The sequence below is a fragment of the Cetorhinus maximus genome, chromosome 10, assembly GCF_964194155.1.
Source record: "Cetorhinus maximus chromosome 10, sCetMax3.hap1.1, whole genome shotgun sequence".
In the NCBI taxonomy this organism is placed as follows: domain Eukaryota; kingdom Metazoa; phylum Chordata; class Chondrichthyes; order Lamniformes; family Cetorhinidae; genus Cetorhinus; species Cetorhinus maximus.
In genome coordinates, this window is record NC_135888.1 from 60310296 (window position 1) to 60320007 (window position 9712).

The window sequence follows — 9712 nt, forward strand, 5'->3', positions numbered from 1 at the left end:
TTCCCAGACTCTGACCTGCTCTTGTAGCCACAGCATTTATATGGCCAGTCCAATTCAGTTTCTGGTCAATGATAACACCCCAGGATGTTGATAGTGGGGGAATTTAGTGATAGTAATGCCATTGAATGCCCAGAGGAAATGGTTAGATTCTTTCTTGTTGGAGGTGGTCATTGCCTGGCACTTGTGTTACCACAACTGCTCTCATGGGCCAATCAGATCATTTATGCTTGAAAATTGCATTTCTTCAGTGCCGTGGATACAAGACAGGGCTGCGACCTGAAACTGAACTGGCAGTCAGCTTCCTGACACTGAATTGAAAATCCTGCCCAGGAATTTTAAACAATATCATTTCTCTCTTTTTTTTCTAGTTCTGTTTCCCATTTAATGCGTCTTGGAATTCCTTTTATTGTTTAATATTTGCTTACACATAATTATTGTTATTTTTGGCTGTATCTTTTATTATGATACAAAGTCCACCAGCACAATGTTTGCTTCCAGCAAAGCAAAAGTTTTGTCTAAGAATGAAGTTCTACCAAAGTGAACAAATAAATGTATGATGGGGTTAATGGTTCCTGAAATGACTCATTAAATTGGAAACAAACATTGCAGTAACATTATGCATGTATTTATATGACACTTTGTCATATTGAAATATCTCAGAATGCTTTGGAGGGGAGGCAGGGGTGTAGTGGTATTGTCACTGGGCTGGTAAACCAGAGACCCAGGGCTTGGGTTCAAATCACTACCACAGCAAAATAGAATTTGAATTCAATAAAACTATGGAATTAAAAGTCTGATGATGACCATGAAACCATTGTTGCTGTCACATGTGACTCCAGATCCACAGTAACATGCCTCACCCAGTTGTATCAAACTGCTTAAAAAGCCAATAAAAAGGAATGGCACTGGATGGACCACATGGCATTGACCTAGGCACCAGAAATGACCATGGCAAACATAGCCCTGACAACCTTGCAAAGCCCTCCTTATAGGGCTTGCCGCAAAAATGGGAAAGCTGTTTCATAGTCACAGAATCATACTTTACAGATCATGTCCCAGACACCATCACCATCCCTGATTATGTTCTGTCCCACAGGCCGAACAGACCTGGCACAGTGGTATACAGTTGGGAGGGAGTTGCCCTAGGAGTCCTCAACATCGACTCTGGACTCCATGAAGTCTCATAGCATCAGGTCAAACATGGACAAGGAAATCTCCTACTGATTACCACCTACCAACAACCCAATTCCACCCCCTAAGCTGAGGAATCAGTGCTCCTCCATGTTGAAGACGACAGATCAGTGCAAGGGCACAAAATGCACTCTGGTTGGGGGACTTCAATGTCCATCACAAGGAATGGCTCGGTAGCACCACCTCAGACTGAGCCGCCCTAAAGTACATTTTAGCTGCTAGACTGGGTCTGCGGCAGGTGGTGGAGGGAACCAACAAGAGGGAAAAACATACTTGACTTCATCCTCACCAACCTGCCTGTTGCAGATGCATCTGTCCATGATAATATCGGTAAGAGTGACCACCGCACAATCCTTTCCATCGTCACATTGAGGATACCCTCCATTGTGTTATGTGGCACTACCACCGTGCTAAATGGAATAGATTTCAAACAGAGCTAGCAACTCAAGGCTGGGCATCCATGAGGCAGTGTGGGCCATATGCAGCAGCAGAATTGTACTCGAACACAATCTGTAACCTCATGGCCCACCATATCCCCCACTTTACCGTTAGCATCAAGTCAGGGTATCAACCCTGGTTCAATGAACAGTGCAGAAGGGCATGCCAGAAGCAACACCAGGCATACCTAAAAATGAGGTGGCAACCTGGTGAAGCTACAATACAGGACTACTTGCATGCCAAACAGCATAAGTAGCAAGTGATCGACTAGAGCCAAGTGATTCCACAACCAATGGATCAGACCTAAGCTCTGCAGTCCTGCCACATCCAGATGCGAATGGTGGCGGGCAATTAAACAACTCATTAGAGGAGGAGGCTCCACAAATACCCCCATCTTCAATGATGGAGGAGCCCAGCAGATCAGTGCAAAAGGTAAGGCTGAAGCATTCACAACAATCTTCAGCCAAAAATGCCGAGTGGATGATCCATCTCGGCCTCCTCTGGAGGTCCCCAGCATCACAGATGCCAGTCTTCAGCCAATTCGATTCACTCCATGTGATATCAAGAAATGGCTGAAGGCACTGGATAGAGCAAAGGCAATGGCCCCTGACAATATTCTGGCAATAGTACTGAAGACATGTGCTCCAGAACTTGCCGCACCCCTAGCCAAACTGTTCCAGTACAGCTACAACACTGGCATCTAACCGGCTATGTGGAAAATTGCCCAGGTATGTCCTGTACACAAAAAGCTGGACAAATCCAACCCAGCCGATTACTGCCCCATCAGCCTACTCTCCATCATCAGTAAAGTGATGGAAAGGGATCATCAACAGTGTTATCAAGCGACACTTGCTTAGCAATAACCTGCTCACTGACGCTCAGTTTGAGTTCCGCCAGGGTCACTCATCTTCTGACCTCGTGTCAGCATTGGGTCAAACATGGACAAAAGAGCGGAACTCCCGAGGTGACGTGAAAGTGACTGCCCTTGACATCAAGGCAGCTTTTGACCGAGTGTGGCATCAAGGGCCCCTAGCAAAATTGGAGTCAATGGGAACCAGGGGGAAAACTCTCGGCTGGTTGGAGTCATACCTGGCACACAGGAAGATAGTTGTAGTTGTTGGAGGTCAGTCATTTTAGTTCCAGGACATCACTGCAGGAGTTCTTCAGGGTAGTGTCCTTGGCGCAACCATCTTCAGCTGCTTCATCAATCACCATCCTTCCATCATAAGGTAAGAGTGGGGATAGTCGCTGATGATTGAAAAATGTTCAGCACCATTCCCGACCCCACAGTTATTGAAGTAGTCCATGTCCAAATGCAGCAAGACCTGGACGATATCTAGGTTTGGGCTGACTAGTGGCAAGTAACATTCATGTTACACAAGTGTCAGGAAATGACCATCTCCGGCAAGAGTGAACCTAACCACCGCCCCTTGACATTCAATGACATTACCATCACTGAATCTATAAACATCCCGGGGTTGCAATTGACCAGAAACTGAGCTGGACTAGCCATATAAGTATGGTAAAATAAAAGCAAAATACTTTGGATGCTGGAAATCTGAAACAAAAATAAAAATTGCTGGAAGAACTCAGCAGGAACATTCCTTTTTTCAGTCCTACTCAGGCCGCCTCCCACAACTCTTTCTCTGGTACATCGATGACTGCGTCAGTGCCGCTTCATGCTCTCGTCTGAACCTGGAAAAAATTATTAACTTTGCTTCCAATTTCCACCACTCCATCATTTTCACTTGGTCCATCACTGACACCTCCCTTCCCTTCCTTGACCTCTCTGTCTCAATTCTTGGTAATAGACTATCCACCAATATTCACTACAAGCCCACAGACTCCCACAGCTACCTCGACTACAGCTCCTCACACCCTGCTTCCCGTAAGGGCTCCATCCCATTCCCTCAGTTCCTTCACATCCGTCGCATCTGTTCCGATGATGCCACTTTCCAAAACAGTTCCTCTGACATGTCTTCCTTCTTCCTTAACCGAGGTTTTCCACCCACGGTGGTTGACAGGGCCCTCAACCGTGTCCGGCCCATCTCTCGCGCATCCGCCCACACACCTTCCTCTTCCTCCCAGAACCATGATAGAGTCCCCCTTGTCCTCGCTTAACACCCCACCAGCCTCCGCATTCAAAGGATCATCCTCCGCCATTTCCGCCAACTCCAGCATGATGCCACCACCAAACACATCTTCCCTTCACCACCCTTGTCGGCATTCCATAGGGACTGTTCCCTCCGGGACACCCTGGTCCACTTCTCCATCACCCCCTACACCTCAATCCCCTCCCATGGCACCTTCCCATGCAACCGCAGAAGGTACAACATCTGCCCCTTTACTTCCCCTCTTCTCACCGTCCAAGGGCCCAAACACTCCTTTCAAGTGAAGCAGCATTTCGCTTACACTTCCCTCAATTTAGTCTACTGCATTCGCTGCTCCCAATGTGGCCTCCTCTACATTGGAGAGACCAAACGCAGACTGGGTGACCGCTTTGTGGAACACCTTCAGTCTGTCCGTAAGCATGACCCAGACCTTCCTGTCGCTTGCCATTTCAACACCCCATCCTGCTCTCATGCCCACATGTCCGTTCTTGAGCTGCTGCAATGTTCCAGTGAAGCTCAACGCAAACTGGAGGAACAGCACCTCATCTTCCAATTAGGCACTTTACAGCCTTCCGGACTTAACATTGAGTTCAACAATTTCAGATCTTGAACTCTCTCCTCCATCGTGACCCCCTTTTTGATCCCCTTTTTCCAAATTATTATTATTTTTTTTATATATATATTTTTCTTTTCCCAACTATTTCTATTATTATTTTTAAAATTTATTTCCATCCATTGTTTTATCTCCACCTTTTAGCCCATTTTAATCCCTTCCCCCACCCCACCCCCTCTCGGGCTATCTGTCACTTGCTCATCCTGCTTTCTACCCTTAATGTCACCATTAGCACATCCTTTAGCTAATATCACTACCGTCAACAACCCCTTGTCCTTTTGTTTATGACACCTTTGGCAATCTCTTCTTTGCCTCCACCTATCACTGGCCCTCTATCCAGCTCCACATGTCCCACCCCCTTACATAGCTTATATTTCACCACATTTTTATTGCTCTTTAGTTCTGATGAAGAGTCATATGGACTCGAAACGTTAACTCTGTCTTCCTCTCCACAGATGCTGTCAGACCTGCTGAGTTCTTCCAGCAATTTTTGTTTTTGTTTCATATAAACATGGTGCCTAACAGAGCAGGTCAGAGGCCAGGAATCCTGCAGCGAGTAACTCACCTCCTGACTCCTCAAAGCCTGTCCATCATCTACAAGGCACAAATCAGGAGTGTGACTCTCCACTTGCCTAGTTGAGTGCAGCTCCAACAATGCTCAAGAAGCTTGACAACATCCAGGACAAAGCAGCCCGCTTGATTACACCACACCCACAAACATTCACTCCCTCCACCACCGATGCACAGTAGCAGCAGTGTGTACCATCTACAAAATGCATTGCAGAAACTCACCAAGCCTCCTTAGACAGAACCTTCTAAACCCACGACCACTACCAACTAGAAGGACAAGGGCAACAGATAGATGGGAACACTGCCACCAGGAAATTCCCCTCCAAGTCACTCACCATCCTGACTTGGAAATATATCGCCGTTCCTTCACTGTTGCTGGGTCAAAATCCTGGAACTCCCTCCCAACAGCACTGTGGGTGTACCTACACCACATGGACTGCAGCGGTTCAAGAAGGCAGCTCACCACCACCTTCTCAAGGGCAACTAGGGATGGGCAATAAATGCTGGCCTAGCCAGCCATGCCTGCATCCTGTAAATGAATTAAAAAAACAATGAAGTACTTGGAAATGCAATGACTATTATTCAGCGCACCACCATTGGTGGTCATGCCTTCAGCTGCCAAGGCAAAAGCTCTGGGCTTGTGCAAAAAACCTCTAGCCTCCATCGATCTCTCTGTCTCCAGAGACTCTTTAAAACTGCCTCTTTGATGGTACAAATGTCTCATTACGTAATTCCGTGTCAAATGCTTGTTTGATAATGCTCCTGTGAAACGCATTGGGACGTTATGCTAAAGATCGTTCCAGATTTGCACGAAGTGCAGCAGTGGGTGTGAAAAAAGTCATTTTACCCGCCGGCTGCAATGCCAGGTTTTCACATTGTATCGTACCCTTCCTGCCCCGTCCCGCCTCATGAATAATGCTTTCACAGGAAACACGCTGGATCGCTGGCAGGGTGACCTCTGATTCGCCCATCCCGCCATCACATCAGGCCTTCAATAATCCAGGCGCCAAATTTAAAGGGTGCTCCTGCACAGAGCTAGCTCCCTCTGAGGCATCAGAAGCTGCTGCCAAGGGAAGGAAACGTGCTGCCCCAAATTTAGGGATGCATCCTTTGGGATGTCGACTGGATGCAGTGGAGGGCCACCGTGAATTCCTCTACCCCCGTTTTAGATGAAGACCAGCAAACAAGGTCACCAGCCCAGCATGCTAGGCAGTGGCAGCTGTGGTCAGTGCCAATGTCCTCAAAAAGAGGGCAGCCGCCCAGTGCCGAAATAGGTTGAATGATCTTCTCCGATCCGCCAGGGTAAGTCACTTTTCTCATCACTCTCAACTCACACTCACAAACCCATCACACATCCACAGAGACCTCACTGACTGCCAGTTCAAGGGAGATTACCACTCACTCTGTCACACACTCCTTCATCTGCCCTGTGGATCGTGTCCTCATTCTGTCCATGGCACCACTCACCACCCACACATGCCAGGCATCCTTCTCATCTGGCCTGGCAGGCGTCCTGCTTACAATCTTTCCATCTGTCTTCATGCAGGACAAGCTGGCACACAACAAAAGGGAGAGGTTGCAGACTGGTGGAGGAATGCCTGAAATCAAGGTCCTCATGGACTTTGAGAATAGAGTCATCCAGCTGGCCGGCGACGATCGGGACCATTCCTGTGCTGACAGTGAGGTCAGCGGTGCTCAACCAAGTGAGGATCCAGCAGTGCAACATCCATCAGACAACCATGCTGTGAGTCAACTCCCCTGTCCTGCAGCCCCCTGCCATGCACTAATTATCTCACCTTGCTTTCTCAGGCACATCTGGAAAGCACCTGACTATGAGCCAGGCCCTCAATTCAAACTTCAAAGACATCTCGGAAGAAGAATCTGATGACACCCTAATTGAAGACCCGTCACAGCGCTCACCCACGCCCTCCATCAGGGCAGAGACACGCATCTCGGTGGGACCTAGTTGTAAAGCAGCCTCAGGATCACAATCTGGTGAGCACATCGTACTGCCTGATCCACAGCAGGTTGAGGCAGGGACTTCCCAGGTTTCCAGCACTTGGAGGGCTGCTGGAGGCCAGGAAGCTGCTGAGTCCGAGTTAGATAAGGAGCCTCTGGACTCGGTCATACCTCAGTTGCTGGAGCTGCAAAGGCAAGCTCGGGAAAATCAAGAAGGGATATCCGCTGCGCTGCTCAAATTGTAAGGCACAAAGGAGGAGTTCGTCCGCCTTCAGTCTGAGGTGATAACGCCGGTATGCCAACGCACCGAGGTCAACACTGGTAGGATGGCGGCTGCCATGGAGACCTGCACTTCTTCACGGGATGAACTCCATCGCTGATGCCTTTGTTGGCCTCCAACAGTGTCAATGCAAGAGGGGTGCGGGGCAGCTCGATCTCACTCCAGCTTCACCTTCTCCTCAAGGAGTCAACCAGGGGCCCTTGGGTGTCCATAGGGAGGAGGATCAGCAGGTACACACCCCGGGGCCATCCACCCAGCTGGCTCTGGGAGTGTCCGGCCCATCCAAATCCCCTCTTCCTGTGACCCCAGAAGCTCCAGCTCCACAGGCCAAGGAGCAGGACCCTGAAAGCTCCAGCTCTCCAGGCCTCAGCCCTGCAGAGGATGCCTGTCAAGGTCATCACAGACAGGACGTAACAGTCAGCAGGCTGCCTCCACCCCCACTGTGGATGTTGGGAGAGCACCAGGACACAAAGCAGGGTTAGGAAGGTTAAGAAGATGTAACTCTTTTGAGTACATTCACAGTTCTTGGTTTCCAGGAGTGGGACATAAACCCACAACCTTCTGATTCAAAGGCGAGGGTGCTATGAACTGAGCCACAGCTGACACCTCTTAAGAAGATGTAACTCTTTCGAGTTATCAACAGTCACAGATTGTAACTCTTTCGAGTACATTCACAGTTCTTGGTTTCCGGGAGTGGGACATGAACCCACAACCTTCTGATTCAAAGGTGAGGGTGCTATGAACTGAGCCACAGCTGACACCTCTTAAGAAGATGTAACTCTTTCGAGTTATCAACAGTCACAGATTGTAACTCTTTCGAGTACATTCACAGTTCTTGGTTTTCTGGGTGTGGGACATGAACCCACAACCTTCTGATTCAAAGGCGAGGGTGCTATGAACTGAGCCACAGCTGACACCTCTTAAGAAGATGTAACTCTTGCGAGTTATCAACAGTCACAGATTGTAACTCTTTCGAGTACATTCACAGTTCTTGGTTTCCGGGAGTGGGACATGAACCCACAACCTTCTGATTCAAAGGTGAGGGTGCTATGAACTGAGCCACAGCTGACACCTCTTAAGAAGATGTAGCTGCACAGCCTGGGCACAGGTGTTAATCACTTGTACATAATGTTCACTATTGTAAATAAACTCCCAAGAATGTCTCCCTGCCGATGGCTCCTTGTTCTGATGAGCAGTGTTCGTGTTACTCAGATGTGAAACCTTTCTACACAAGATAAAGGCAGGTGTCTCTGTCTAGGACCCCTTCCCTGTGCACTGTGTGTAACCTTCAGACCAAAGTGATGGTCCAGCTTCACACTCACTGGAAACATTACTAATGCCTGCACCTCGATGGTGCTGGTCATTGCTGCCAGAATGTTGTGGGCAGGTGTCACAGAGTTCCGTCATTCTCTCTGTGTGCTCTCAGCACCTTTATGGAGGGGCTGGCCCCCATCTCTTCCGCATCTGTGACCAATGACACTGTGCTCCTGAAGGGGTCAGGTGCTGAAGGCTGACAAAGAATCAGGTGCATTTAAAGTTTCACGGCTGCATCCTAATCACAGAGCACAAGCGAGCTGCCCTTGGTCAGACAGGAGTCAGACATTCACAGAGGCAATGTGAAGATCTATGGAGTGTCCTCGCTGTATGACGCCATCATCCTCCTGTAATCTAGCAACTATTAGGGCCTCTGCTGCATTTCCATGACAGGAGCCAGAGCACTGAGGGTATGTGCGCTGCCATCAGCCATACAGGAGTCAAACGTTCTCAGGTGCAAGGTGAGGATGTCAGGACTGTCCTCACTGCATCTCGTCATCATTCTCCATTAATCTTGTGGCTATGAGGGCCTCCCTAACGCGCCTGTCTGGTCTGGCCAGTGCAATGGGCTCAGTGACGGCATACTTGCCTTCAAGGACCTCATCACCGTCATCCCCTTTGACGTCCTCCTCATCAGAGGAAACGCGTAGCTCTTTCATCTCCTCCTCAACCAGGTCCTCCCCCCATTGCAGTGCCAGGTTGTCTAGCATGCAGCAAACTATGATGATGCGTGATACATTCTGGGGACTGTATTGCAGTGCTCCACCGGCCTTGTCGAGGTATCAGAACCTCATTTTCAAAATGCCTATCGTTTGCTCCACCAAAGTCTGGGTCGCGGCACGAGCCTCATTACACCGTCTCTCTGCTGCCATCTGAGGCTGCTGCATGGGCATCATCAGCCACATCCTTGTCCCCGGGGAGCCATCCCTGTAGCCTCTCTGGACCCTGGACCCTGGAAGATGTCAGGGACCTGAGACCTGCTAAGGATGTAGGAGTCCCTGGGAATTGTTTGCAGACCTGCAGAATGTGTTTGTGGTTGTTGCAGACCAGCTGAACATTCACCAAGTGAAAGCCTTTGTGGTTGATGTAGTTGACTGCTTGTTGCCACGGGGATCTAAGCGCTACGTGAGTGCAGTCGATGGCACTCGGCATCTGTGGAAAACATGAGATCTGCACAAATCCCAGCGTTCTTGCCTCCTGGTTTTCCTGATCCCGATCAAAATGCGCAAAGTTTTG